The sequence below is a fragment of the Aethalodelphis obliquidens genome, unplaced genomic scaffold (genome assembly GCF_003676395.1).
Source record: "Aethalodelphis obliquidens isolate GAN/ISIS:26980383/991018 unplaced genomic scaffold, ASM367639v1 scaffold5, whole genome shotgun sequence".
NCBI lineage: Eukaryota > Metazoa > Chordata > Mammalia > Artiodactyla > Delphinidae > Aethalodelphis > Aethalodelphis obliquidens.
Genome location: NW_020837949.1, coordinates 59,757,641 through 59,784,093, shown reverse-complemented (window position 1 = coordinate 59,784,093; position 26,453 = coordinate 59,757,641). Strand labels below are relative to the sequence as shown.

The 26,453-nt window shown below is 40.6% G+C and overlaps 2 long non-coding RNA genes across 2 annotated transcripts; one reads left to right on the top strand and one right to left on the bottom strand.

Moving 5' to 3' along the window:
- The first annotated feature begins 14,851 nt into the window (after positions 1-14,851).
- Positions 14,852-24,590, top strand: LOC113618398 (uncharacterized). Its single transcript, XR_003432001.1, has 3 exons — positions 14,852-16,799; positions 21,768-21,839; positions 24,149-24,590. It is a non-coding gene; the product is annotated as an uncharacterized LOC113618398 (long non-coding RNA).
- LOC113618400 (uncharacterized) lies at positions 21,065-22,412 on the bottom strand. Its single transcript, XR_003432004.1, has 2 exons — positions 21,789-22,412; positions 21,065-21,355 (listed from the first exon to the last, which is right to left on the bottom strand). It is a non-coding gene; the product is annotated as an uncharacterized LOC113618400 (long non-coding RNA).
- Positions 24,591-26,453: the final 1,863 nt, after the last annotated feature.

Genomic DNA, 26,453 nt, shown 5'->3' with positions numbered 1-26,453 from the left:
TTTTTTTATTGAGTGTATATTTAGTTCACATTTATTTATTCTGAGCATATTTGAAACATCCACCAATTCTGGTAGAGTCAGAGCAAAATAAAAAGATAATTCCTCTACTTATAGGAGAAATAAATTAAGGAGGAGACCTCCTGCAAATAGGAAAAAGCCAATTAACTTATGTCATGATGGGGGTGGGGGAAATAGGGAGGGGTTGGTAAAAACGTCTGGGGATCTAATGTATAACATATTGACTATAATTGATAACACTGTGTTATATAATTAAAATTTGCTATCTCTTAGAGATATTTAAAGACCTTGAATGCTCTCACCAGAAAAAAAAAGATAAATATGTGAGGTGATAAAATGTGCTAATTAATTAGATGGGGGAATGCTTTCACAAGGTATACATATATCAAATCATCACAATATACACTTTAAATATCTTAGAATTTTATTTGTAAATTATACCTCAATAGAGCTGGGAAAAAAAACTATTAAGAAGAGCAAATGCTTTCCTTTCATGGGATTATATTACCTGTATGGCTATATATAATAAACTTTCTAAATGCTATTGCAATGGTAAAAGACCCCACTTGGAAAGAATCCCAGGTGTGTCATTCCTCCAGCAGAAGGTCAGGGAGTGGCCACATTTGTCTTTGTGTCTCCTGTGCTATTACAGTGCTGGGCACACACCAGTGTTTCTCAAGCCAAACCAAACTGATGGAGAATAGTGAAGGGGGAAGTTATCTGTTTGTTTGCTTATTTCAGCTTTCTTATTCTCTTGTTGGTAATCTGGTTTAGGAACCTATTCCCATTTTTCTCCTGAGACTAAACTCCCAGAATATTCTAATTAAAAAATATTTTTGGCCCCTATTTGTTAAGCGCTTATTATGTATCAGGCCTTTAAATACCTTGGGTGCTCAGTACTCCTCACAGGTGATATCACCTAATGCTTGCACAGTCCAGTGATACAGGGATCCTGACTGTTGTTGTAAGCAGCACCTTGCTCATTCCAGGGCTCAGTACAGCTTAAACAATAGTAGCAACAGCTGTGAGAGGAATCCAAGGACCAATTTGTTGGAATAAAACAAAACAGGGTTTTACCATATGGGAGATATATCTCAGATGGGTTTATTAGATGTAGGATGATTTTTCTTGTAGCCTAAGGGCTTTCTGGAGGGAATCTGAAAGCTTTTCACTATGCCCACATCATTGCCAGATGTGGAAGTAGTGAAATAGACCTTATCCTGTGTGTGTGCGCGCACACACACACGCATATGTGCATGTGTAAAATGGCAAATTCTGGCTCATAAACTGAATTTCAGTTTATCTCACTCTCACTTTCTTATGCAAAAGTTTCTTCATGAACCCTCTAAATATGCAGCAGGACTCCTGCCCCCCCATTTGAATAAACTATAGGTCATATCATGTTCACCAATATGTAAAACCAGAGGCAGTAAAATAATGATAAACATGGTAATTTCATAAAAGAGCTTGTTAGTCTTGTCCTCTAATAGTAGGAGGTAATGGAGTGCTCCACCAAAACTTAAAAATTCATAATGATTATTGATACCATTAATCAGAATTTGCCATGTGAACAGCTCAGGGATCTGTTGTATTAAGCTGTCATGTGGTTGCAATCATACTTTTTAAACTGCCATCAGAGGTAACTGTCAGCAACACCATATCTTCTCTCAATTATGGCTTCAGGTCCCCAGGGTTCCATCCTGAGTCCAGGGCAATTTGTACAGTTTGCTAATGACCCGCTGATTGTCTGCACAAAAGCAAAATTCAGGCAACACAGGGATTCCACACAAAAGCAAAGGACTGTCTGCTGTCAAAATAATACCACACTCTAACTTTGATAAAGGTTTTTTAACTGACTACAAGGTACTATTTGGTGCTAAAACGGGTGGCAGAAATAATGTTTATTCAAATAACTAACAAGTTGGCAGCAGGGAGGAAAATTTCAGGAGTGTGTGTGTGTGTGTGTGTGTGTATGTGTGTGTAAAAAGGATACTGTTTAGATAGCTGTTTCTGTTCAGATATTTGGTTCTGATTTTGAAAGGTACAGAAACTAGCAAATATCTGTTTCAACTGAATATTCATGTTGGTAATTATTAATATACTTTAATAATATGCCACCAAAGTGTTTTATTTCTAGGTAGTGAAAATGTGTGCTGAACACTACATTGATCTATCTACCTATTTATTTCTTTACCTACCTCTATGGTGTGCCTCAGGGAGCAGGTTTGGGGTTGTAGAGGGCTGGATGAAGCCATCTCAATACTCTGCATGGGTGTGTCTGCCCCATAGCATCTCCCCTCTAAACCTGAGGACACAGAAGAGAATCATTTAAAATCCTGCCCTGCTCCTCTTTTTCCCTGCCCCCATGCTCCACTGGCTCTGCAGGCTGGCCAGCATGTATGTGTGTCTAAGGGGCTGGTTCTTCCTTAGGGGACTTGTCACCAAGTCATTTATCTGTTTAGTGATGGAGGAGGACTCCTACTAAGGCTGTGACCCAGTTTCCAAAGCTTTATTCCAAGACCTGATTTATTTGATTGTTCGTTCACTCATTTATTATTTTATTTATTTAGTTAGTTAGTTATTTAGTTATTTTTGGCTGCGTTGGGTCTTCGTTGCTGTGCGGAGGCCTTCTCTAGCTGTGGAGAGCAGGGGCCACTTTCCCTTGCGTGGGCTTCTCATTGCCATGGCTTCTCCTGCTGCGGAGCATAGGCTCTAGGCATGCAGGCCTCAGCAGTTGTGGCACGCAGGTTCACTAGCTGTGGCACACGGGCTTAGCCCCTCCGCGCCATGCGGGATCCTCCCGGACCAGGGCTCTAACCCATGTCTCCTACATTGGCAGGCGGATTCCCAACCACTGCGCCACCAGGGAAACCCCATTCATTTATTCTTTCACTCATTCGGTGATTTTTAAACCTGTTATTATATATCAGGCCCTATCTAACCACTGGGATGATAGTGATGAGCCTCAGCCATTAAGCCCCTTGTGGACCGGTAGGAGTGAATTGGCAGTTACCAAATTCTTGATAAACTGTCAAGGATCCCTTCTCAGCTCAGTCTTGAAAGGACTTAAAGAGAATGTGAGTTGCAACACGTTGGCAAAATGAAAGCTCCTTCACTAAACTGTAAGCTGGTTTAGGGCAAGAAGTGAGCCTTGTCCTTGGAATTATTTATAGCTCTGAGCACAGGAAGCATATATATCACATGTCTAAAAAATATCGGTGCAATTTTTGGAATGTGTAAGAATCTTCAGCAATGGACAGTAAATTGCAGATGTCAAGAGTAGGGGTTTTGGGGTCAGTTATGGGTTTGGCTTCCACTGATATAGCTTCACTTAGTAACTTGTGATGGCTCTTGCCTCATCAAATTATTATCCATTTCAAAACATATGTGTTTAGCAACAGATACACCAGTGCATGTGCTAGGTGTTGTGGAGTCAAGAGTGAAAGAGATAGAAACAGGATCTTTCCTCCTGTAGCTAGCTCACAGTAGAGGAAGTGTAGGGATCTCAGAACAGATACAGATAATTCCAATAAAATGTGTTAAGTTTTGCGAGAAACAAGTACTACTGTTACCTAGACTACCTAAAAGGAGGGGTCAGGAGGTCAGGGAGAAGAGTGCTCCAGGCATTAGGGACAACGTGCAAAGGCCTGGAGGCGAGAATGATCCATGGTGCATTCCAGGGACTTAAATATATTCAGAGTCATTGAATTGTCACCTGCAATGAGAGGAGCTTGAGATGAGGCTGGGGAGGTGAGCAGGGCCAGATCCTGAGGGACCTTGTAGGGAATGCTAAGTAGTTTGGACTCCATTGAAAATCAAAGGGAATTTATTGAAGGGATTTGAGTAGGGCAGTGCCACAATGAAGTTTGTTTTTGGATGATTGCTCTGGCTAGGCTACGTATTGGATGCAGGATGGAGAGGGTGAGCTTTACCAGTCGGGAAGGCTTTTGCAGTTATCTGGGTGGAAGATGGCCCGTAGTCAAACAGTATGGTATAGTGGAGAATGCATAAGCTTGAGAATCCAACAAGACTTGGCTCTAAAACTTACTGTCTGTGTGATTTTTAGCAAGTAACTATTTTACATAGTTTATTTTACACTTTGTCCTGCAAAACGGAGTAACTTTGACGTGGGACTTCAATACTGTACATAAGCTGCCAGGTATTATATGACACACACCTTCAGTAATGTCCCTTTCTGCTGCTCTTTCCTCTCTCCTGGAATTTCTTCCCCTTTAATGTACACCTTTATGCTTTTAAATAGGATCTTTTGTTACTGTTGTTGTTGGTCCTTTTTATCCCTGGACCATGTATATGGTGAAGGCTCCTCCTTTTAAAAATTCTGCCTTTGTGACAGCTGCAGTTCTCCCAGAATATTCTGGCCTATCATAAGCTTACCTCTGAAGAAGCTGGTTCTGTTGAACACTTTATTCCGGTCTGGGCCACGTTATAACCAATGAAAAGCAAGCTTGGTAAAGATGAAAATTTTCACTCCTTTCCCTTTTGGAACTTTCTGGTAACTGCATTCTCCCCCTCATGCCCTTGGAATGCAGCTTTGGTGTTATCTTTGGCCATCCTCTGGGCTGCTTCTTAAGCACTTGTGGAGAGAGAGCTTTGTATTTTTTACAGAACAGACCTTATTTTCACTCTGAGAATATTCCAAAATCCTGTCATATTTTCCTTTCTGAAATCTCTAAAATTCTTCTTTTCCCATTGATCTCCAGTAACTAAAATCCTTTTCCATATTTTGGCCCTCTTTTTCTTCTATTCCTTATAAATACCTCTATTGTGGTCTCTGTTCTTGAATTCTGTCTCTGTTAAAGCAATCTCCTTGCTGCCTTTATTATAGCATCTTTTTAAAATGCCTTCCCTGATATCTATCATCAGCATTAAATATGGACTTTAGGGACCTTCACCGATCTTCATTGCCTGATTATTTTTTTCCCTGCTGGTTCCCTATATATCTTCTTAATTTCTTAATATATGACCTCCTTATATGTGTTCTTTTTATTTTTTTCATTCACTTTTTGTTTTCCTAGGCAGTTTTCAAGCTGTCTCCTCCCTAGCCTAGTACATTTTCTTTCCTTTTTACATGCCAAACCCAGCCTCAAACAAGTTTGTAACCTGAAACCCCTCTTATTTCTCCCATAGCTCTTTTCCTCATGTTTGCTGTCCCCCTCTTCATGATGATGGTCTTTCCTTTATCAAGTGATGCTATAGCTATGTGATTGAGTGTACGTATACTCTCTTTTGATACAAGCAGATCTATCATTTATTAAGGAAGGTCTTTGCTTAGTTGATTAAGTCCATTCTCTTGCTTTCATTGCCACCGCCTTGGTTTGGGGCTGACAACTGGTCTCACTGCCTCAGCTATCTTTCCCAGCTATTCTGTCCTTCACATGGATCTCAAAAATGTCTTTCTGATTTGGTCCCTTTCTCTTCTGAAACAGAACAAAACAAAACAAAACAAAACCACACAGCTTCTGCTTTCCCTAGCCTGTAGAATGAGATTTACCTTCCCCAGGTGTGCATCAGGAGTTTTCATACATGGCCCCTCTTCACCATTCTAGTCTCATCCTGTCACTTTTTAACCCTCGATCCTAAATTCCAGTCACAAAGAACTGCTGGAGGAGGTCATTTACCTTATTTGAAGGTTTAGAGTGGACTGCTACAGGACAAATATAGTCTGCAGAATTCTTTGCCATTTTTTTAAAACCAAAAGATTTCATGTAAAACTCTGTTTTTCTGGCTTCTCTCAGAAAATAGGGCAGTACTGCACCATATACACACCTGGCAACAAAGAGTTAAGAGTTGAATGGTGGCTGTCCCTTTAGATGAAGTGTGTTCTTTCTCCAATTTGCCACTGTTTCTGTCACTTCTTTTTGTGTCCCCAACATTGAGAGAAAGTGTCATTTGCCAGTTATTACTGCTCTTGTGCTTTGTTCTGTCTTAAGTATTAAGAATATTAAGTATTAACAGTATTAAGAGAGAATTATATCACATCTCTGTATCTACAGACTTACTGATAGATAAATAAAAGATGGGTAGATACTGTTTTGCATTTCAAGAAACATATGGGGCCCACTTCACTCTTTCATCCTTAGACCCCGTAGGAATCTAAGTTTGGATCTCTGACAAAGTGACTTAGCACTAAGGGTCTGTGTTCAAATCCTGCCTCCATCACTTACTAGCTGTGTGGTTTTGGGCAGGTTACTTTAGCATCCTCTGCCTTACTTTCACCTCTGCAAATTGGGGATAACATTAGCGTGTACCTCACAGTTTTTATGAAGATTATATGAGATAATCTAGGTAGAGAATTTAGTAGAGGGATTGGAACATGGAAAACATTCAATAAATCTTCACTACATTGTTATGACTATTATTATTTTTATTATTATTCTGTTTTCCCCAAATCTAATGCTGGGAATATCAGATCCATGAGGGACATGGTTTTGGGCAGAGCCTTTTGGTGCCTGTTTAACCACACCTCCCTAGCACTCAATTTTGCCACTTATTAGCTATGGGCCTAGTCAGGTTCTTTAACCCCACTGTGCCTCCATTTTATCATCTGTAAAATGTTAACAATGACAGTATAATAATAGTATCCACATCTTTGGTTCTGATATATCACCTGAGATAACTATGTGCTATGTATTATGGTGTCTGCCACATAGTAAGTATGCAGTAAATGGTAGCTGTTATTGTCATCAGCTACCCTGGCAAAATTTTGCCTTTGTGTCCCTGGAGATGTCACTTGATAGTTGTAAGGAGCCAGGGAGCCAGGTGATCCACCTGTATGTGATACGTGGGGCCCATACTTTTACATGAGCTTTTCAATAATTGAGATATAATTCATATACCATAAAAATCACCCTATTAAAAGGTATAATCCAGTGGTTTTTGATATATTCACAAAGTTGTGCAATCATCACAACTATCTAATTCTAGAATGTTTTCATCATCCCCCCAAAGAAACCCGGTATCTGTTAGCTGTCATCCCTCAAACTTACCCCTCAACCCTTGGCAGGCACTAATAGGATTTCTATCTCTAGGGATTTGCCTATCCTAGATGTTTCATGTAGATAGAATCATACAATATACGGCTGTGTACATTGGCTTTTGCCTGTGTGTTTCCCCAAAGAATAAAGCTGTACCCTTTTCCAGAAAACAAATTCCTACTGGGAAGATAAAGGAAGCCCTAAGCAGGAAGTACGAAGTAGGAAGATAGCATAGGCCAAGACTGACCTAAGAGGAATAAAACCAAACAGACATGCATCTAGGGGCCAATTTGAGTAGGCTAGGAATGCTGAGGAGCTGTAAACTGTGACTATAAAGAGCAACCAAGCTAGATTCCTTTGGATTCTTCACAGTCAGCCCTCAAAACCAATATAAGGGTCTCAAAGGCCCATCTGTGAATTCACCTGGGAGTTGGTTAAAAATGCAAATTCTGGGCTTTTCCTCAGGCTCGCTGAATCAGAATCTCCAGGATGGAGGTTTAGGAACTGCCACGAGCTTCTGCCAGGCAGTGGGTTTGGAAATCACTGGACTACGTGGAACATGCTTGTATGACACTGAGCTGTGTTACTGTGTTCCATTTCAATGATACTGCTCTGTACTGTTGATGCTCTTCTTAAGTATGTATGTTGATCTTCCTTTTCTTTGTGCATCTCAGACCTGCTGCACAATGATACACAAAGTAGGGGCTCAGCACATTTTAGAAGATTGGTCATACAGGAACCTTGAGGGTATGGCTGGATTATTGCTGGCCACAAAGTCATTAAGGTCAACAGGGCCTAAGAGGAGACCTTTCTGGCACATTCTAAGCATTCTTTCTTTGAGATTTCAAGGCTGGGGTTTGTCTTCAGGGCTCTGACTTGTGCCCCAATGGTCAACAGCCCTTTGATCTCTGGGCTCCCGAGGATGTCCCCAGAACAGACCCTCAGGGGGACCTTCCAGCCATATGCATGGTGCTGATAGGTAGAGGAGTAACGACAGAAGCACAGGGGTGGTTCCTATACCTCACGGATCAGAATCCCCCAGGGGACCTGTTAACATTCCTATGCCTCCCCCAGACCCACTGAACCAGATTGTTGTCCAGGAAGGGGAAATTACTACTCAGACACTACCCAAATACTGCTGTAGAGTTTGAAGAACCTGATCCTCCCGCCTGTGTCTGGAGCTAAAATAGTGGGTTGTGCTCATGGGGATTTACTTGGGCAGGGCAGTGGACTAGAATTTGGGAGATCTAGGCTTAGTGTTGGCACTACCATTTAGTTGGTCCCTGTGTGACACTGGGTATGCCACTCACCTTTCAGTGTGCTTCGTTGTAAAATGAGGGATTTGGACCAGGAGAGACATCTAGAATGCAGACATGATCATTGGTATCTGTAGGAGGCTTCTCTATAGGCTTGGATGTCAGCTCTAAAGGATCCTTTTCTTCATGTCTCTGAGGACAGACCTGCTATCTCAGTCTGGAGTTAGCCGCTGTTCAGTGTCACTGGAGGCAAAGTTGCTGAAGCCCTCTGTTTGGAGGCTGTGGGGTGGTGTGGAATGGTGGTGAGATTAAACAAGAAGCATGACAAGCCCTACCCCTTTCCTTTCTCCTCCTCTCCTCTCTCTTCTTCCCATATTCCAGTAAATAAGAGTTTCATGTATATAAGTCCATTTTAAATTGAAAATATCCCATGGGAATGTTAAAGCCACCAATTGTTAATACTCTAGTATGAAATACTCAAATCTAGCCATTGGAAGACTTCCTGTTTAGTATTTGTGGTATTAAAGAAATTTGAGTGGATGGGTAATAGCACATGCACTTGGGTTCCTGGAGCCTGAGGTAGGGGACAGAGTGGCACAGCAAGGGAGGGGATGGCAGCCAAAGACAGTCATTGATTTGGTGGTTTTGCCTAGACCCTGGCAGTGGTGCGACAATACATCTCCTGTGATGCTTTGGGCAGAGATGCCCTAAAGTAGTGATGCTTCACCTAGACCATCTTCGAGTGAAGTTCTTATCACTCTTATTTTGTTACTTATACTGGAAATCAATCATTTTGGTTGCCCAGGAACTGGGTAAAGTTTAGGTCACTGTACTTCTCACTTTTCATGGGATCTTAAATCCAAATTTATCCCCCAATACTATTCTTTATTCAACTCTCACTCAGGTCACAAAATCAAACTCCATTCAGGTGAGCCCTGTGAAACACTGTGAAGAAACAGTGGCTGGTTTTGGATTCTGTGGGCTCTCTCCTTTTCCCCCAGTTTGTCTCTCCCTAGCCCACTCATTCTACATCCTTTCTACATGCGGATTCACTTGTATTTAGTAGCAATTATAATTTTTCCTCTTTCTTTGCTTTAGCGAAATAAATGAAGGAACAGAGAATCCTTAGGCATACTTTGTGTGTTCCTGTAGTCTCTGCCCCATTGTCTGAAAAACCAGACTTCATTTAGATGCCAATGAATCCATCAACGGGTTTTGTTTAAGCCATGTATTTACCAAGATCCTCACTTGAGCAGTGGCTTAACTTTTGAATCTTTGATTTATAATTTTACAGTTGCTGAGACAGAAAACCCACTCCTTTGGAGGAGCATGGCCTTTTCCTATACTGCTTCCCACCGCTGCTTCTGAGCTTCTTGAACCCTGGCCCCTGGACACCACTATTAAGAAGACCTTATGGATGGGCTACCTACCGCCTGAGAGAAGAGGAACATCAACTGCAGTTTCTAACTAGATTGCCTTCTTCATTTCAAGTAATGGCTGCCATCAGGGTCAAATTAAAGACAGACCAGCTGGACAGCTGCTTGGAGGACTAACCCATAAGGGCACTAAAATGTCCACAGTGTGCTAACACATCTATGGAAATATAGGGAGAGGAAAATAATACCAGCTGTTCTTTTAGGGAGAACTCTGTGTGGGGCTGGAAGAAATGGTTTGAAGTTTCTTGGTGGTGGAAAGTAGGTAGTAATCAGAATCTAGAGGAGCATGGGGATGGTTTACTGCAGGGATCCTGTTTTTCCTACTGGGATATATAAATTGGGTGCCCCAGCTGGATTGTTTGTGACCATGGAGGGTAGGCAGACTACCCCAGTGGTCCTCCTGCTCAATTCTTCTCCACACACAGCTCAGCCTGTCCTCTAGTAAAGATCCTGCAAGCAGTGGTTTGAAGGAGACACCAATTTATTAGCATGCACATCTCCATTCTGCACTCTAGGGCTTGTAAATGAAGACACAGTCATAGATTGTCTCTCTTCCAGTTCTAGAATGTTAGCCCTTAATGTGCCTTCATTTACTCGGGGGATAAGGGTTGTTAGCTAACGGAGCAGATCAAGTCAAATGGAGCTTGAACTCTTGTGGGCTGGGTGATCAGATCCTGTGTTGAGTTAACTAGATGGAGACCAAGTGGAACTGAGATTTTCAAAAATATTTCGCTGAAGGGTGGTACTGTCAATTATTTGCAAATGAGGACATCAAGGAACATTCTTGGAATCATGAAATATAGAACTTGTGGTCGTGTTCAATAATTTAACAGACAGTTAAGTACCTAGTGGACACTGTGGAGACTTAAGACCAAGATAGACATGGTTCCTACCCTCATGGAACTTATATTCCAGTTTCTCTTGAGTGTGAAGAACAGTGGCTACAGCAAACAAGTGGCCACAAAGATATTCTCAAGTCCAGGATTCCAGTTAATAGAGTACTTTCTCTTGCCTTAATCATGCCTAGTGACCAAGCTTTTACAAGAATTATAAGTCTGCATTCAGGACTAGAGCCACATCTTCTGTCTTCCTGTCCAGCACTCTTCATTATAAGTCTGTGAACCAGTGTGAACTGTTTCCCTAGCAAGCCAAAGTCCCATGGTGTCAAGGGAAGGGCTTAGGATTAGTAGGATTTCTGGAAGGGGTGATATTCAGTGACTTGGGTCAGGAAATATGAAGGGATAGAGCCAGCAATTGCTTCTGTCCTATGTAGGAAAACTGCAGTGTGAGACATGCTGGGCTGGAAACTTTGAGACCCAGATTTTAGTCTTTATTCTAAGACTATCAAGCTATGTGACTATGGTCAAGTCACATGACATTCCACTTGGAGGTACCTTGAATGACTTCAAGATCCCTTCCAGCTCTAAAAATGTTAACATCAGGCCCTGGACTACAGGACAACTGTCTAGTTTCTAACTCAACTCTTCCTAAGCTGTTAGGTCAAATAGATCTGCAATAGTCATTTGACTGTTATTTTTTGGAGGGTTTTTTTTTATCAACCTTGTAGGATACAATGAGTCTGTCTCTCCCCTTTGGAGTTGAGAAGGTTCTAGAAACATACCCTGTAGAGTTCATAGAGGCTTTATTCCCTTTTTAATCCTTTCTTCTCTCCCTGCCTTTCTCCCTCTCCTTTCCTTCATCACATTTCTATGGAGCATACACCACATGCTTTGCACTGGGTGTGGGCTAGGTTTGGAGATACAAGGTAAATCCGACATTTTCCCACACTCCAGAAGCTTTCACAGGAGAGGGGACAAAACCCTCCTTCCTTTCATCTGCTGGCTTTCCTTTTGATGATGTTCCAGGGGAGTGTGCTAGTGGGTAACCGGCTACAGGCAGGTGCCTCATTCTGCTCAAGCAATTTTGAGGTGCCCTGAGATACACATCCAGGTAATTATTTCAGCCCAGGGTCACCATGAAAAGATCTATGTCCAGATAAAAGGAAGAGATGACTTTTCACTTCTTGGAATAAATCTGAGATAACCCGCTATACAGTGATGGTCACTGTCTACCCCATCCTCTGAAATCCATCTTTGCTCAGGTGGGGAGACTCTGGGTGACTAGTTCCTAAACTTAAAAAAAAATCCCTCTCAATAAATAGACATCTTTCTTGTATACTGTGTTTCATATATTCACTATAGCTGGTGGCCTCTTTAAAAAGGAAAGGGAAAACACTAATCACACAAAAAGATATTGTTATATATTCTTACCTCATTGTGAATCCTATGTAAGTGCCTTCTCTTTATCTTTGTTTCTTCCATCATTAGCAACTCTATTTGACAGTTATCTCTAAGTGCAGAAAATACTTTATGGAAAAATAAATCAATGGAATTTCATATTCAGAATTGCTGACATAAACTGTTTTATTTGAGACTTTTGTCTTGGGAAATAGTTTTAGGGACTTCAATATCTGGCTTAAACGCTGGAATTAATTACTCTTGACTCTCAATTTTGCCTCCCATTTGAGGTCAAGGAATGTACTGACACCTCCAGTTAATGCTTATACCTCTCTGTGGCCAAGAGCTTTAATTTTCTCTATTGCTTTCATTTTTCTTTGCAGCTGTACTGCATTACTAAATGGATTGATTAATGCTTCATCTCTTCTCCTTGTTCTTACTTTACCTCTTGTAAATATACTAAAAACAGTGTAAGGTTCACAACATCAGATGGCTGATAGGACTTACAAGAGAAACAAAGGGCCTGATAACTCACACAAATGGAAAATCGACCCTGGAATAATTGACAGCATATTCAAATATCTTAGTGCAGTGTTACTCTCATTAAGCAGAAGTGGTGTCACTAAATCTATACAACTCTACATATTCTAATGAAAAGGGAAAATGTTTTCCTTTTACATGCTGGAGGAGCTGTAGCAGAAAAGGGAATATTTTGTCAAACGTTTCATATTTCCAAATATCTGGATATTGGCCATTATGAAGAAAAAATACAAATGATGGACTACCTCTTACATGCCTACTCTGAAGTCTTGTAGCTCCAGCCATTGACTCTAAGGCAATTTACATTTGTTTTCTCTGTCCTTCTTGAGAGGAAACAAAAATCTAATTTTTTTAAGCAATTAAAATTCTTTTGCTTCAGCTAGGATGAAAGAATTAGGAGTTCTGTCTCCTTGCACATAATTGTATATTTCATCTTTCTTAATGATTGACAGAAAACAGATAAACTGAGACATCTCTGAATTGGGGTTGAATGTACTCTCTTGGTGGTCCCATTGCTAATCTGTTTGACTAGTTTGCAGGATTTCTTTACTCTGTAATGGAAAGGTTTATTAAATATGAGGGGTGCAAAGCTTTCTGAATACAAATGAACTTATTTGCCAAAATTTAAATGCTCCTTCTTGTCAGTGAGTGCCTGTCTCACTTAACAGGATCCAAATTGAATAATAAAGAAAATTAGACTATATTGTACCTCAAGAGAAATCGTGCATGAATTATAACATAATAGTGAGGGGGAAAGGGGTCATATTTTTGAAAAAAGAGTAGATGATTTGGATCATATAAAAATGATTAACTCAGAGAAAATGAATTCTTTTCAAAGAAATATACTAATTCAATGAGCAGGATTTCCCATGCACAAGCAATCTACACCTTTGGCTAGCTTAGAATTTTTTTTGGCTGTGCCACATAGCTCGTGGGATCTTAGTTCCCTGACCAGGGATTGGACCTGGGCCCTCGGCAGTGAAAGCACCACGTTCTAAACACTGGACCGCCAGGAAACTCCCAGGCTAGCTTAGAATGAAACTCATAATCATATGGAAATGCATGGTAGGTTTCAGTGGTTACAATTTACTACCTTATTCCATCATATACCTGTGATGGAGTTGGAAATCCAATAAATATCCATTGAAAAATGAACACAGATCTCCAGAGAAGTACAATAGGGAGACAGAATTTGAGAAATTGCCCCAATTCTTTCTTTAATCATGAGGCTGTCCCTTGGTCCGTGTGTTTATTCCCATTGCCTTGATGTTATCACTAATAAAGCTGATGATCACAATGCCTTTCCCCTGCCAGCATCCGAGGGGCACTGTGGGAAGAAGAGGGCCGCCCTCTTGACCAGGGAGACAGGCTGGGAGAACTTCAGCAGCCACACAAACTGTTGACCATGCTCACGGATGGAAACAGAGTCCACGTGTCGAGTAAAATAAACCAGTAGAGGGGAAGTGAGGAAGAACATAAAGGTGGGACTGTGCAAAGACAGGAATTGGTCCCTGTCATACACTTGAAAGAGGAAGGTACCTGTTGGAAAAGGATGAAGTGAGGTAGGATCCTAAAGTAGAGAAAATAAAGGGAAGAATGAATGTCTCCAGAGTTTGCTGAAATTAATTATCCTGAGATTTCAGGAGGAGGAAAGGAAGATCAAGAGAAACGGAAGAAGGCTCTGAAGCCTGTGAAGTTTCAAAAACAAAAGAAAATGCAAACAAAAAAGTTTAAAAAGTAAAGTCATGCTTTTCTTGGAGAAGAGACTGGGCATTAACAGAAAGTTTGATGACAGCAGGGTTTGTATTTAGGGGTTTACTTTCAATCTAAGAGAAGTTTTATATGACACAGATGCAAAAGACATTAATGTCTTTTGGCCACGATACTGGGCTTCAATTGCAAAGGGGAAAAAGAATGGTCAGCGCATCTCAGATAAACACCAACTGTGCAATATTTCATTTGAGATTTGTATTATCTCCAATTAAGTAAAAAAAAAGAGACCTAGTGAATTTGATTGCCTCTGTAGGAAGGCTTGAGAATTAGAAACCTAGATTTCCCACATGGGATGATAATTTGATATTAAAAATTAATAAATAGAGAGTCTGGGGACATTAAGATTCATCTCCACCATTTCAAATCATGATCCACACCTTCAGAAAAAAAGAGCTTGGGGGCTTCCCTGGTGGCGCAGTGGTTGAGAGTCTGCCTGCCGATGCAGGGGACACGGGTTCGTGCCCCGGTCCGAGAAGATCCCACATGCCGCAGAGCGGCTGGGCCCGTGAGCCATGGCCGCTGAGCCTGCGCATCCGGAGCCTGTGCTCCGCAACGGGAGAGGCCACAACAGTGAGGGGCCCGCGTACTGCAAAAAAAAAAAAAAAAAAAAAAGAGCTTGGGACTTGGAAAGTAGAAGGGAGAAGGGAAAGAGATGACTGATGGGTGGGTGAGCAAGAAGGGGGAAATGAATGCTGCAAACCAAATAACTACACAAATTGTGAGAAAATTAAATGAACAACAGAGTTTGAAAGATAAGTGGTTAATGAGGAATATGAGATAATAAGACATTTTAAAATAGGAAATTACTATGGAAAGTGAGGATGAATGATGAATTACATGGGAGATGATTAAGGTACACAGGAAGGCAAGGAAGGGAGGAGGTAACTGGGATGGAAAACAAAACGTGACTAATAGGTGGAAAGGGCAGGCTTGAACTCTCGGCAGCATGTCCCCCAACCTCTGGAGAACGTGCACAACCTAGAAATAAAGGAGGAACAGATGAAAAGAGTTCACGGTTAATGTGAAATCATGAGGACAACAGAGGAAGCAGTAAGTGTCATTTGTCCTCAGGAATGAAAGCATTTCTAGAGAAATGTATTAGTCTGGGTTGTCCATTCATCTACGAGTAGAATTGTCTTCATCTACTTCTTACAAAATGTTAAATTACAAAATGAGTGCTATTAAAGAAATGCTAAGCACTGTCAGGGGAAGTTGAAGAAAAGATTGCATCTAGAACAACTGAAGTGGGGACAAAGTGAGCAAATCTGTTCACAGTCTTTTGTATAAAATTTTGAAATTCAGCCTCTTAAGGAAAAAAACTGGAGAGAATTTATCCAACTAGAAATGTGGGCAGTGATGGGGGAGGGGAGATTTTTTACTGTTGTAAATATTTTAGAATATATTCTTCTACAATATTTTTTTTTCCTCATCAAATGAGTGAGATTAAGCTAAAAAGCTCCTGGGTATTGCTTTAAACACACTGGATGAGAGGGTTTACAGCAATGTAAAGTATTCCTAGTAGTAGAAATAGCATAAATTTTTTAAGAAGATTAATATCTGGAGCAGGTCTAAATGCTTGTGATTATCCTTTCGCTTTCTCGTGTCTGTGCAGGGGATTCCTTTCAGCCAGACAGTACCAGACCCCCTTCAGAGGGAAGCTGATAAAGTAATTTAGGTGGAAAGGCCTAATGAGATAATGATGTTAAGGCCAGTTAACACCTAATAAGAACATAACCACCAGGGATGATATTGTTGCTTATTAATTATAATGATGATGTGGAGGAAAGAGACAAGGTGGCACTCATTTAGCAGAGAGCACTCAGGAGTAAAGCTGTTTTCTCAAAGGGCAAGTTGCAGGCAGAGTTAGAAGTAGGGCAACATGTAGCCGAGTTTGAAATTTATGGCCGTTGGGTTATACTGGCGACCACAGAACTGGAGGCCAAGCAGGAGGTAACAGATGCCTTCCTGATGGTGACCAAGACTGGAATGGAGACTGCTGTGGTTGCAGGGCCGGGCCATGCTCAGAGTCAGAGACTCCGGGCTGAGTTTTGGGGGCTGTCCTCTTGCCTCAGATTCCACAGTGGTCATTCGTGGGCAGACAGGCAGGTGTCCAGAACTGGACTGGGTGTGTTTCCAGTTCTGTGACCTTCCCCTCCGCTCCACTTGGTCCTGGGAATCAGACCCACAGCATAACTCTTCAATTGGTGATGGTGCCCTTCCCTGTTGAGGGAGCCCAGAAGATCCTTTGGGCCTGTTTTTAGAGTCACAGACTTGATCTGTTGCCTTCATCTGCTGACCTGAATGTAAGGTTTCTTGGTGTTAGTCATTGCCCCTGCTCTGCTTGCTGAATTCCCCGTGGGTGTGGTTCATCCAGGGCAGGGGAATTGTATAAGTTCATTGCAGATACACTGGTGTCTGTATTAGTCACAGAGCAGGAGTCGAGGATATGAGGAAGAAGCAGCCATGCGAAAAAACCTGAAGCTTTTGGAAATCTTGAGAGTCCTCAAGGGAGGCACAGCAGCTTGAAGTCCAGGAACAATCTGGGTAAGCAGATTTGGGGCCGTTAGAGATATTGGAAACTCTTCTCCTGATACACTGTCTTTCGCCTCACTATGTGGGTCTCCATCTGGGTCCTAGAGACTACGCTGTCACTCACTCGTCTCTGGGTCTTTGGATGCCACCTCTGCAATAATAGGACGTAGTTTTCCACACCTTCCTGTGCTATTAATTTTATTAGCTGGATGAGGGCCATCTCACAGGATTTTTCTTGTTCTATGTGATGACGTCACTGACCCTGCCATAGAAAAGAAATAACTTCCTCATCGTTAACTTCTTAAAGCAAGTATTTTTTTATTTATTAAATGTGTGGTTTGAGAGGCAGGAAGTGAAGAGTGCTGGACAGGAAGACAGAAGATGTGGCTCTATTCCTGACCATTAGACATATCCCTGTAACCTTGGATAAATCTCTTGCTTTTCTGAGCCGCAGTTTTGCCATCCATAAGGTGAGAGTTTGGTGAGGGTAATCTTTATGGTTTTAAAGTTATTTCCAGCCTTAAAATTCTACATTTAAGCGTATATGTGTGTAAGGATCCTACCTCTATTAAACCTTTATGAGAGAATGACAAATACCGCCTTAAATCCATGGTTCAGAGTGGACAATTAAGGTTGGAGTTACTGACGAAACAGTGGCATAACTATTTATTGAGCACTAACTAGTGACCTGGCAGCCACAACCTTAAAGGCAGGTGTTTTACAGGTGAGGAAATGAAGGCTTCAAAAGGTGGAAAAAGACTGTTTAAAATCCTATAGTTAATGAAGGAGTGGGGCCAACATTCAACTCTGCTCTTCCTGAAACAGAAGTCCTTGACCTTAATCAACGTGTGCCCATCTTCCACTCTTTAGAACCCAATACTTATGTCCCATACCTGCTGGAACTAGTCACTGAAGTTTTCTTCAGTTACAGTGGTTCTCAACAGGTGATGGAAGGAAGGAGCAACCCAGGGAGTGGCTTGACAAATCTCCCTAGTTGATTCTGATACACACATCTCGCTGCCTCTAAACCCACTCTGAGACATCACCGGGTCAGTCACACTAACGTGATGACAGAAACAGTACCTTACTGGAAAACTTTCTGCCATGTGCCGGTTCTCACTTCTGCTTCTCTCAGCATGGCTTGGGGGGTAGGTAGAGGCACCAGACACAATTATTTCTCTTGTCTTCCAAATGGGAAATTGAAGCAAAGAGAATAGAATAATGCAGCTTCACACACCCAGTGGTCAAAGAACGACATGAGGACTCATACCTTAAGACTCCAGCCACCACAGGACATTGTCTTTCTAGACAATTCAATTAATAGTGTATTTTATATACAGGGAAAAACATCACTTTTTTCCCCTTGGAGTTTCCTAGTAGATGTGTCATTTCAGTGACATTAATTTATTCAGAATATCTGTAAACCCAGCCTCTATGAATAGTGTCAACTGTAATAGCCATTAACAAATACCAAATGGAGGAGAATGATTTCTTAACCAGGCATTTTTATGAACAAAAAATGACTTTCTAGACCTTCACTGATTGGTCCCAGAAAAATGCTTTATCAGGGTTGTTAAGAGGGTTCAGGCATTCAAAACAGAGAGATGCTCTTCATTGTTCATATCTTCTTTGAAAGTAATAAAAAGATTAATTCCTTTTTGAAAATAAAAATATTAGCACCTAGAATTTCAAATTACTTTTCAAGAATTAATTTTAATGCCACATAGACAAAGCCCCAGACTTAGTTTTTTTTTTTTTCCAGACTTAGTTTTAATCTACAGTTCTTTATAGTTTAAATTGCCTTTTTTTGGTCTTTCTGTATTTTGGTTTCTTCTCTTTTCCTTTGCTGAATAAATTCTAAATTTTTGCTCAGTATGGTTGAATTCACTTCATTGTGAAAAGTTAGAAATATCCAGCTATAGGATTTGATTAAGTAAAGATAGAATACAATATTGCCATTTAGAAGAATGAGGCAGCTCTATATGGAATGATGTCTAAGATATATAGTTAAAATTTAAAAAGCAAGATATACAACAACATGTACGGTAATCTGCCATTTATATAAATACAACATATCTGTGTTTATTCACATTGCCTAGCTGTGAAAGAACATTTAAGGATCTGGTAATAGTGGTTGCCTCTGGGGAGAAACTGACTGCTGGGAAATTAGAGGGAGATTCTCTATATACCCTGTTGTCCCTTTTATATAGTGTATCATGTTCATGTATTATCTATTCATTTTTTTTTATAAAGACAGAGGTAGAGCCTTTTTTATTGAGATGGAAAAATACAAAAGACATGTTGTTCGGTATAAAAAGCAAGTTGAAGAATAGTATGAATAGTATATGATTCTATTTTTATAACTTAATTATACATACATATATGTATGTTATAAATACACCCATACACATCTCTAAGGATATGCACCAAATTAACAGTGGTTCCCCCTAGAGAGTAGAATATGAGAAAGAATGTGTATGTGTGTGTGTGTGTGTGTGTGTGTGTGTGTGTGTGTGCTTTCATTTCCTTGTCCTGTGTACTTCTATATTGTCTGCTTTTTTTTTACACAAGCTACATACTAATTCACAATAAATAACTTAAAAACTTATAAACCCAACCAAAGGATTGCACTTGACTTCTACACACCTATAATCAAAATTTCCCAGAACAGCCCTTCCAGTCAGCCATTTTTTGTTTTTTATATCCCACAGATTCACTTCAGATCTCTTCCTTGACTTCTTCCCTGAAGTTTTCTGAACTTTCTGTTCCTTTATCTTTGCTCTCCTACATTCCCCTCTATGAGTAGGGCCCAGATAAGGTCATGACCAAGAAATGATAGTAACACTAGTGACAGTTCCTCTCTCAACTTTCCCTTTAAATCAATCCAGAATGATGCAGCTGAAATCCCCCTCATTCTTACTTTACAGACTTCAACCTTGGGTTAAATCTAACTATCTATCTAAAGAAAATTTCTCTGCTTTCTGGATCAATCCTATCAGCACATAAATATGCTATAGCTCCAATCTCAAACAAAAACAGAACTCTTGGCTTTGTTTTATTTTGTTTGCTTAGTTTTAGTGGTGAAACCTCCACTCAACTCTCTCAACTCCACACCTTCTCCAAATACTGTTCCATTTCTCTGTGCTCCCTTACAGCAATTTTCCTTGAAAGAGCTGTCTTTCCTTTTGTAAAGACACTTCCTCCCCTACCATTCATTCTTTTTTTTTTTCCCCCATACATTCTTAAAACCACTCCTCTCAGGCTTTCTGCCCTACCACTCTCCCTCAACTGTCTTGTCAAGGCCACTTAGGGCATTTACTTGCCAAATCCAATGATCAATTTTTAATCCTCATTTTCTCTCTCATCTCATTTACAGCTGATCACTTTCTCCTTCTTGAAATGCTTTCTTCTCTTGGCCTTCTGGACACCTTTCTTGGATCGTCTTCTCCCTCACAGTCTGCTGCTTTTTCGTTTCTCCTTTATCCTCTTCATCTTGAAATATCAGGACTGCTCAAGGCTCAGTTCTTGAGTCAACCTGCCTTCTCTATTTAAACTCATTTTCTTGGTGATCTCATCTAGCCTCTTGACTTTGAATACCATTTCCATGCTGATGTCTTTCAACTTTTATAACCAAACCCCAATCTGGCCCTAAACTACAGACCCTTTGTCTTCAAGGCCTATAATGCTTCCAGTACTCACACTACATCCCTGAACTCATCCTCTATCACCCCCTTCCCTGTTCTCAGGCCATATTGACCTTCTTGCAGCTTTTTGAACATGCCAGGAATACTCCCACCTCAGGACCTTCACACTTGCTGTAGCATCTGTCTGCAGTGCTCTTTTCTCAGATACCCACATGGCTCAGTTCCCTCCCTTTATTCTACCCAAATGTCACCTTATCAGAGAGCCTTCCTTGAACACTTTTAGAATAGCACTTGCCTATCTTGCTGTGCCCCTTTACCCCTTTATTTTTATTCTGAGCAGTTACTATAATCTGAAGCATTATGTATCTATTAGACTATTATTTGCTCATTATATATCTGCACTGGAATGTAAGCTCCATGAGAACAGGAACTTTATTTTGTTCACCACAGTATTCTCAACATCAAGAAAAATGATTGTTATAGAGAAAGGTGCTCAAAAAATATTTCCTGAATATTGAATAAGGAATGTTGAGGGATTCACTATAGTTTCCTTTAGCACATTCAAATTACATGAAATTTGTCTTAAGGCAGTTTATTTCTCCATCTCAACTTCTCACGTTTTCTTTTTAAAAATCTGTTTAAACTTTTTATTTTGAAATAATTATAAACTCACAAGTATTTGTATAGTCCAGGGAAGTGCCGTGTACCCTTCACCCAGCTTCCCCCCAAAGTTACCTCAGATATAACAATCCTTTAAAAAAAATTATTATTAGTTCCTTGGTGTCCTTTCCTAAAGTTTCACCTGTTCTCTTCTATGAGCTTTTCTTTACAGGCTTCCAGAACTCTTCATCTCTTATTTCTTGCCAAGCCATTGATGAGCTTTCTTCAACACCAACATCAAATCCCTTCTCCAAGATAACCGTCCTAAGCATGGGAGGGATAGAATACTTCAATTAAGTGTGAAAACCGGGTTTTATTTTTAATACTAACAAATAATCCAAAAGAAGAGAAAAACTGTTTCATCTCTTAAGCTTGCAGGATCTATAGAGAGATACTGTCTCCTCTGTAAGTTCTGAATAGCAACCTGCTTTGCTGTGATTTTTAAGGACATGCAAAATGATAATTTGTTGACTCCAGTGTGTACTTTTATCTTGTTTATGCAACTATTTAGAAAGAGTTGAATAAAAGCAAATATATGATTTTCTATATATGTATTCATATTTCTTTTAAAAAATTATTCTGCTGAGTACATGTCATTCACTTATTCAACAAATATTTATTGTGTACCTACTATGTGCCAAGACTCCATGCTAACAATGGTCTTTTATCCCCCAAGATGATATGGAATAAACATTACCTTTAAGACGCGACACGTCCAAAAGATAGATTGAAAACTCCTGTTTTCCAGGTAAGTAGGTTACTCCCCAGTGGAATGGGCATTCATGTTCAGGAGACAAGGGCATTATTATGCTCTACTAATTGGTTTTCAGGGTTAAAAAAAATCAATGTTCCTTTCAATGTGTCTGAAATATATAAAATAACCTACCATTTAACAAGATAAGACTCACTGATTTAATGATCAGTACAAAGAGGATATGACTGGGATATCACCAACCTCTATAGTTAAAATGAGCATGTATTAAACTCTTTAAAAAATTCCTTTCCATATTAAATATTAATTAAAAACCTGCCCCATGTCAGTGTTCTTCTCTTATAATTAATCCTTCTCCTTTCTAGTATTAGTAGGGTGATCATTTGTCCCGTTTGCCTGAAATGTTCTAATTCACACCTGTTGTTCCAGCGTAATTGTTAATTGCACCCCCTTTCGCTCTCTAAAAAAAAATCTTGGTTTGGACGATAAATTATACAGTCAAACTAAGTATTAGGGTCTCTGGGATGAACGATCAAGGCGCCATTCCTATTTATTGGTATTACCTTGTCACAAGCTGTAAAAACAGTTTTCCTTTTGATTGTTTCTTCCTGAGTTGTCACAAAGACCTTCACATAAAACCACTCTGTCCCATTAAAGCAATTATTGAAACCCCCTTCAGTAATGACCACTTGTTTTAGTTTTCCTCCTCAGATTCCAAAGATGAAATGTAGACATTGCTTTTGCTGGGTCAGCATCATAATTGTTCAGAGGCACAGCCTCGTACAGGGAAAATTTTGCCTATCTAATCCACAGGAACCTTAAAGAGACATTTTTCCTTGGTAACATTATCTGGTAGAAATAGTCTGTGATTCACTACTAATTTTAGCCCAAAGAAGGGAAAACCCAACATACTTAATTTCAATGGAAAATGTGTATTTCTGGACCAAGATACCTAATGTCTCTAGACTACAACCAGGGAATGAATAATGGAAAGGTGAATTTGGGTGGCCTCCTTAGATATAATCTCCGTTAAAACTATTTAATCTCTGTGGTTCACAAGGAAAGCTTTTCTTGAGTTGATGAATGGAATGACATTTCTGAGATTAAATGTTTCTATAACTATATTCTTGGCTGATTCTAGTAGCTGCACCACCACTGATTCATTATTTAATTTTGGAAAATTGATCACTTTCTTTTCTTCTGAGGTTGTGTCCTCCTAGCACCAAAGCACTCAATCAATTCAATGTTTTTTTTTTTTTTTTAAAAAACACATTTTAAAAACATGGGGGGACTTACCCGGTGGTGCAGTGGTTAAGAATCCACCTGCCAATGCAGGGGACACGGGTTCGAGCCCTGGTCTGGGAAGATCCCACAGGCCGCGGAGCAACTAAGCCCGTGCGCCACAACTACTGAAGCCTGCGCACCTAGAGTCCGTGATCTTCAACAAGAAAAGCACCGAAATGAGAAGCTGGCACACCGCAAAGAAGAGTTGTCCCCACTTGCCCTAACTAGTAAAGTCCGCACGCAGCAACGAAGACCCAAAGCATTCATAAATAAATAAATAAACAAACAAACAAATAAATAAAATAAAACAAAAACATGGGATCATGAAGACAAAACAACTAATGAGGGAACTAAATTGTTTTTCACCTGATTGTTTGCCTGCTTCTTTACCCATATGTAAACTGTGGATAATTCTGTTGGTTTTTGTCTTCCTGATGCAGTTGCTATGAGAGTAAATTACATACTTAGGAAAACATTAGGGACATTTGGGATAACAGAGGCTGAATGACTTTATCATTCTTGTTTGTAGTTTGCCTGAAAAATTCAACTGAATGAGATGAAGTGGCTAAAGTGTGTTTTTCACTTTTCTTTTTTTCTTCTCTATTTAAAATGAAAGTACATCTTTAAAAAATATTATTACTGATACAGCTTTATCGGAAGACACTGATGGATCCTGAAATGACAATGACAGTCCACTGTTGTTGTTGTCGTTGTTTTTAAATCCATGCTTTTATCAAAATTAAGAAGGTATCAGGGCTTCCCTGGTGGTGCAGTGCTTGAGTCCACCTGCCGATGCAGGGGACTCGGGTTCGTGCCCCGATCCGGGAAGATCCCACATGCCACGGAGCGGCGGGGCCCGTGAGCCATGGCCGCTGAGCCTGCGCGTCGGGAGCCTCTGCTCCGCAATGGGAGAGGCCACAATGGTGAGAGGCCCGCGTACCGCAAAAAAAAAAAAAAAGGTATCAGGAAAACCGGGCTCCTAAATTCCTTCTTAACCCAAGGGACTGGGTTGAATAGCTAAAGAAATATTTTCCTGATAATTATCTCTTTCCTTATTTCAGGCATGAACTCTATCTCCTTCACCCTACCTCATCTGTACCTCTAGAAAACGCATAACGAAACCTGGAGCGCCCCCTTTCTTATGAGTCAAGACAGCTCCTTTCCCACGAGTTCCAGGGCCTAGTTTGTGAAACATGGCCTAGGCAATTTCCCCAAGAGTCCCACAGTCCTGAGTGGACAGGCAAGTCCCATGATTCGGAAGTAGTGGCATCGAGTGGTTGGAGGTGTGGTGACAGTCCAGGCTTCTGGTCTTCCAGGAAACCAATTTCATTGGTATAATCTTAACAGGTCATATTATATATTATATACCAAAACCATCTGCAGTTCTCTTAAAGGATAAAAACCTGCAAAAAGAAGGTAAAGAATTGATAAGATAGTAAAAGATATATATATTTTTTTCTGATTAAAAACAATGACCTATTCCTGACTATGGGATAGGAACTACCAGAAAGTACTGTATCTTCTTTTGACAAGGTTATGCTGAGTAGCCTGTGTACATCTCTACATTTCTCAAGAGATTTACTTATGGTGTCTCAGGCAACAATATAACAAGGATTTATTGATGTTCCAAAGTGAGGGCTTGGGTGTCAGAACTGGGAAATCTGAGATATAAAATCATTTGGTTGAAGAGCTCTAGCTTCCTTGAACGTTCTTGTTCCTCCAAAAAACCTTGGAGGCTGCCGTAGGAACTGTAAGTTTCCCAAATGAGAAACTGGGGCAGAGGGACAGAGTGGGGGTGGGGTATTTGTTTACGGTGGAGGGGTGACATTTTTTCACAATATATTTTGCTGGAAGGTCTACACTCTAGCAGCAGGACCAGCCTTAGGAAATGCTGGTAAGTGGTTCTTTGGCAACATTTACTTATTTTGGAATGGCTCTTCCTCTTTCCTACTTCCCCTGCCTAGAGGTGTAATTCTGTAATCTGTTTACACAAGGTCCCCTCACTGTGGCCCTCACCTGAGCTGATATGCTCTGGACCTTTTCCACTTCTCATGTTGACCAAATTTTCTATCAAATTCTACCTGCATTGTGCCCCATTCCCACTGGATATTTACTTCCACTTTCAAGAGAGCAGGGCATTATCTGGTAATCTAATTAGAATGGGAGTAGAAAGGGTAAAAACAGTTTAATCCACCGCCCCTCTTACCATGGATGATTAGCATTAACTCAAAGATGTGAATTTTTAGTGGTGAAGTTTCAGAAGCTACGTTGCAAATTGATGGGAGTAATATTTTAGGGACATAGACACATTTTTTAGCACACCCTTAAAATCATGCACAAAGACAAATACCTAGTCTGAGTAAGGAAGGCCCGGCCCTGGAGCCTGGCACAGTCAGAGTACCTGTTTTGCATAGCCCGGTCTCATCACTGGTGAGGGAGGAAGTGCTGGCAGGGAGCAAGACAGCAGGAGAACATGCCTAACTCCTCTGTCAACAGGTAGACCAAGGACTGTACATACCCTTCTCCAGGGGGCGGGGGGTTGGCACTGAGAGAGGGTGCTCAGCACCCCTCCCACGTGCACATGCACCCTCACCCAGGCATTCCCGGCCTCACCCCGTGGTTTGCCTACAGGCTGATTCCTAAAAGATCAGAAAGACAAATGATTCAGAAGTGCCTGCAGCTGATTCCTACTTAGAATATGTAATCTCACAATCCGTGCCTGTTTTCTTTTAAGTGCTTATATGCCTCTGATCAAATCTTCACTCTGCTCTCTAACTGTCCCTTTGAAAGCAGCAGCAATGCTTTATTTCTGATTACATGATGACTTAAGCCAAATAACTTTAAAAACGCCCATGGCAGTTTTGATTTGACACTGTTTATGTTTCATTTTTGCTATCCTAATCTAAGATTTTCTGAATATCTTCGTAGCCTAGCCGGGACACATTTGCTGAGTTACTGAGTGGGCAGGGCTCTGATTTAAGCTCTTAGGAAAATTTCCCATGTGACTTACAGTGATTTTCAGTGAGAATCAAGGGCACCATTGTTGGTTCCTAATAATTATGTGGTTTCTGTATGTAAACGCATGTCTTTCACATACATAAATGCACACAGGGCATAGGATTTCCAGTGCTGGCTCAAGTGTATGCGCCTGAATATACTTTTCCTCTCTCACTCAAAAACAAATACACCCCAGTCAGGAGTTACATTTGTTGGTTTGAACAGTTTGTTGGTTTGTCACTCCCTTTCTTGGGCTTCTACCTGTTGGGGCTTGTGCCGGGGCTCCCAACAGTTTAGTTTCCACATCTGTTGGATTGCCTTCGCTCACCTTGAGAGATCACTGTGAGGCAATATAGCTCATAAATGTCA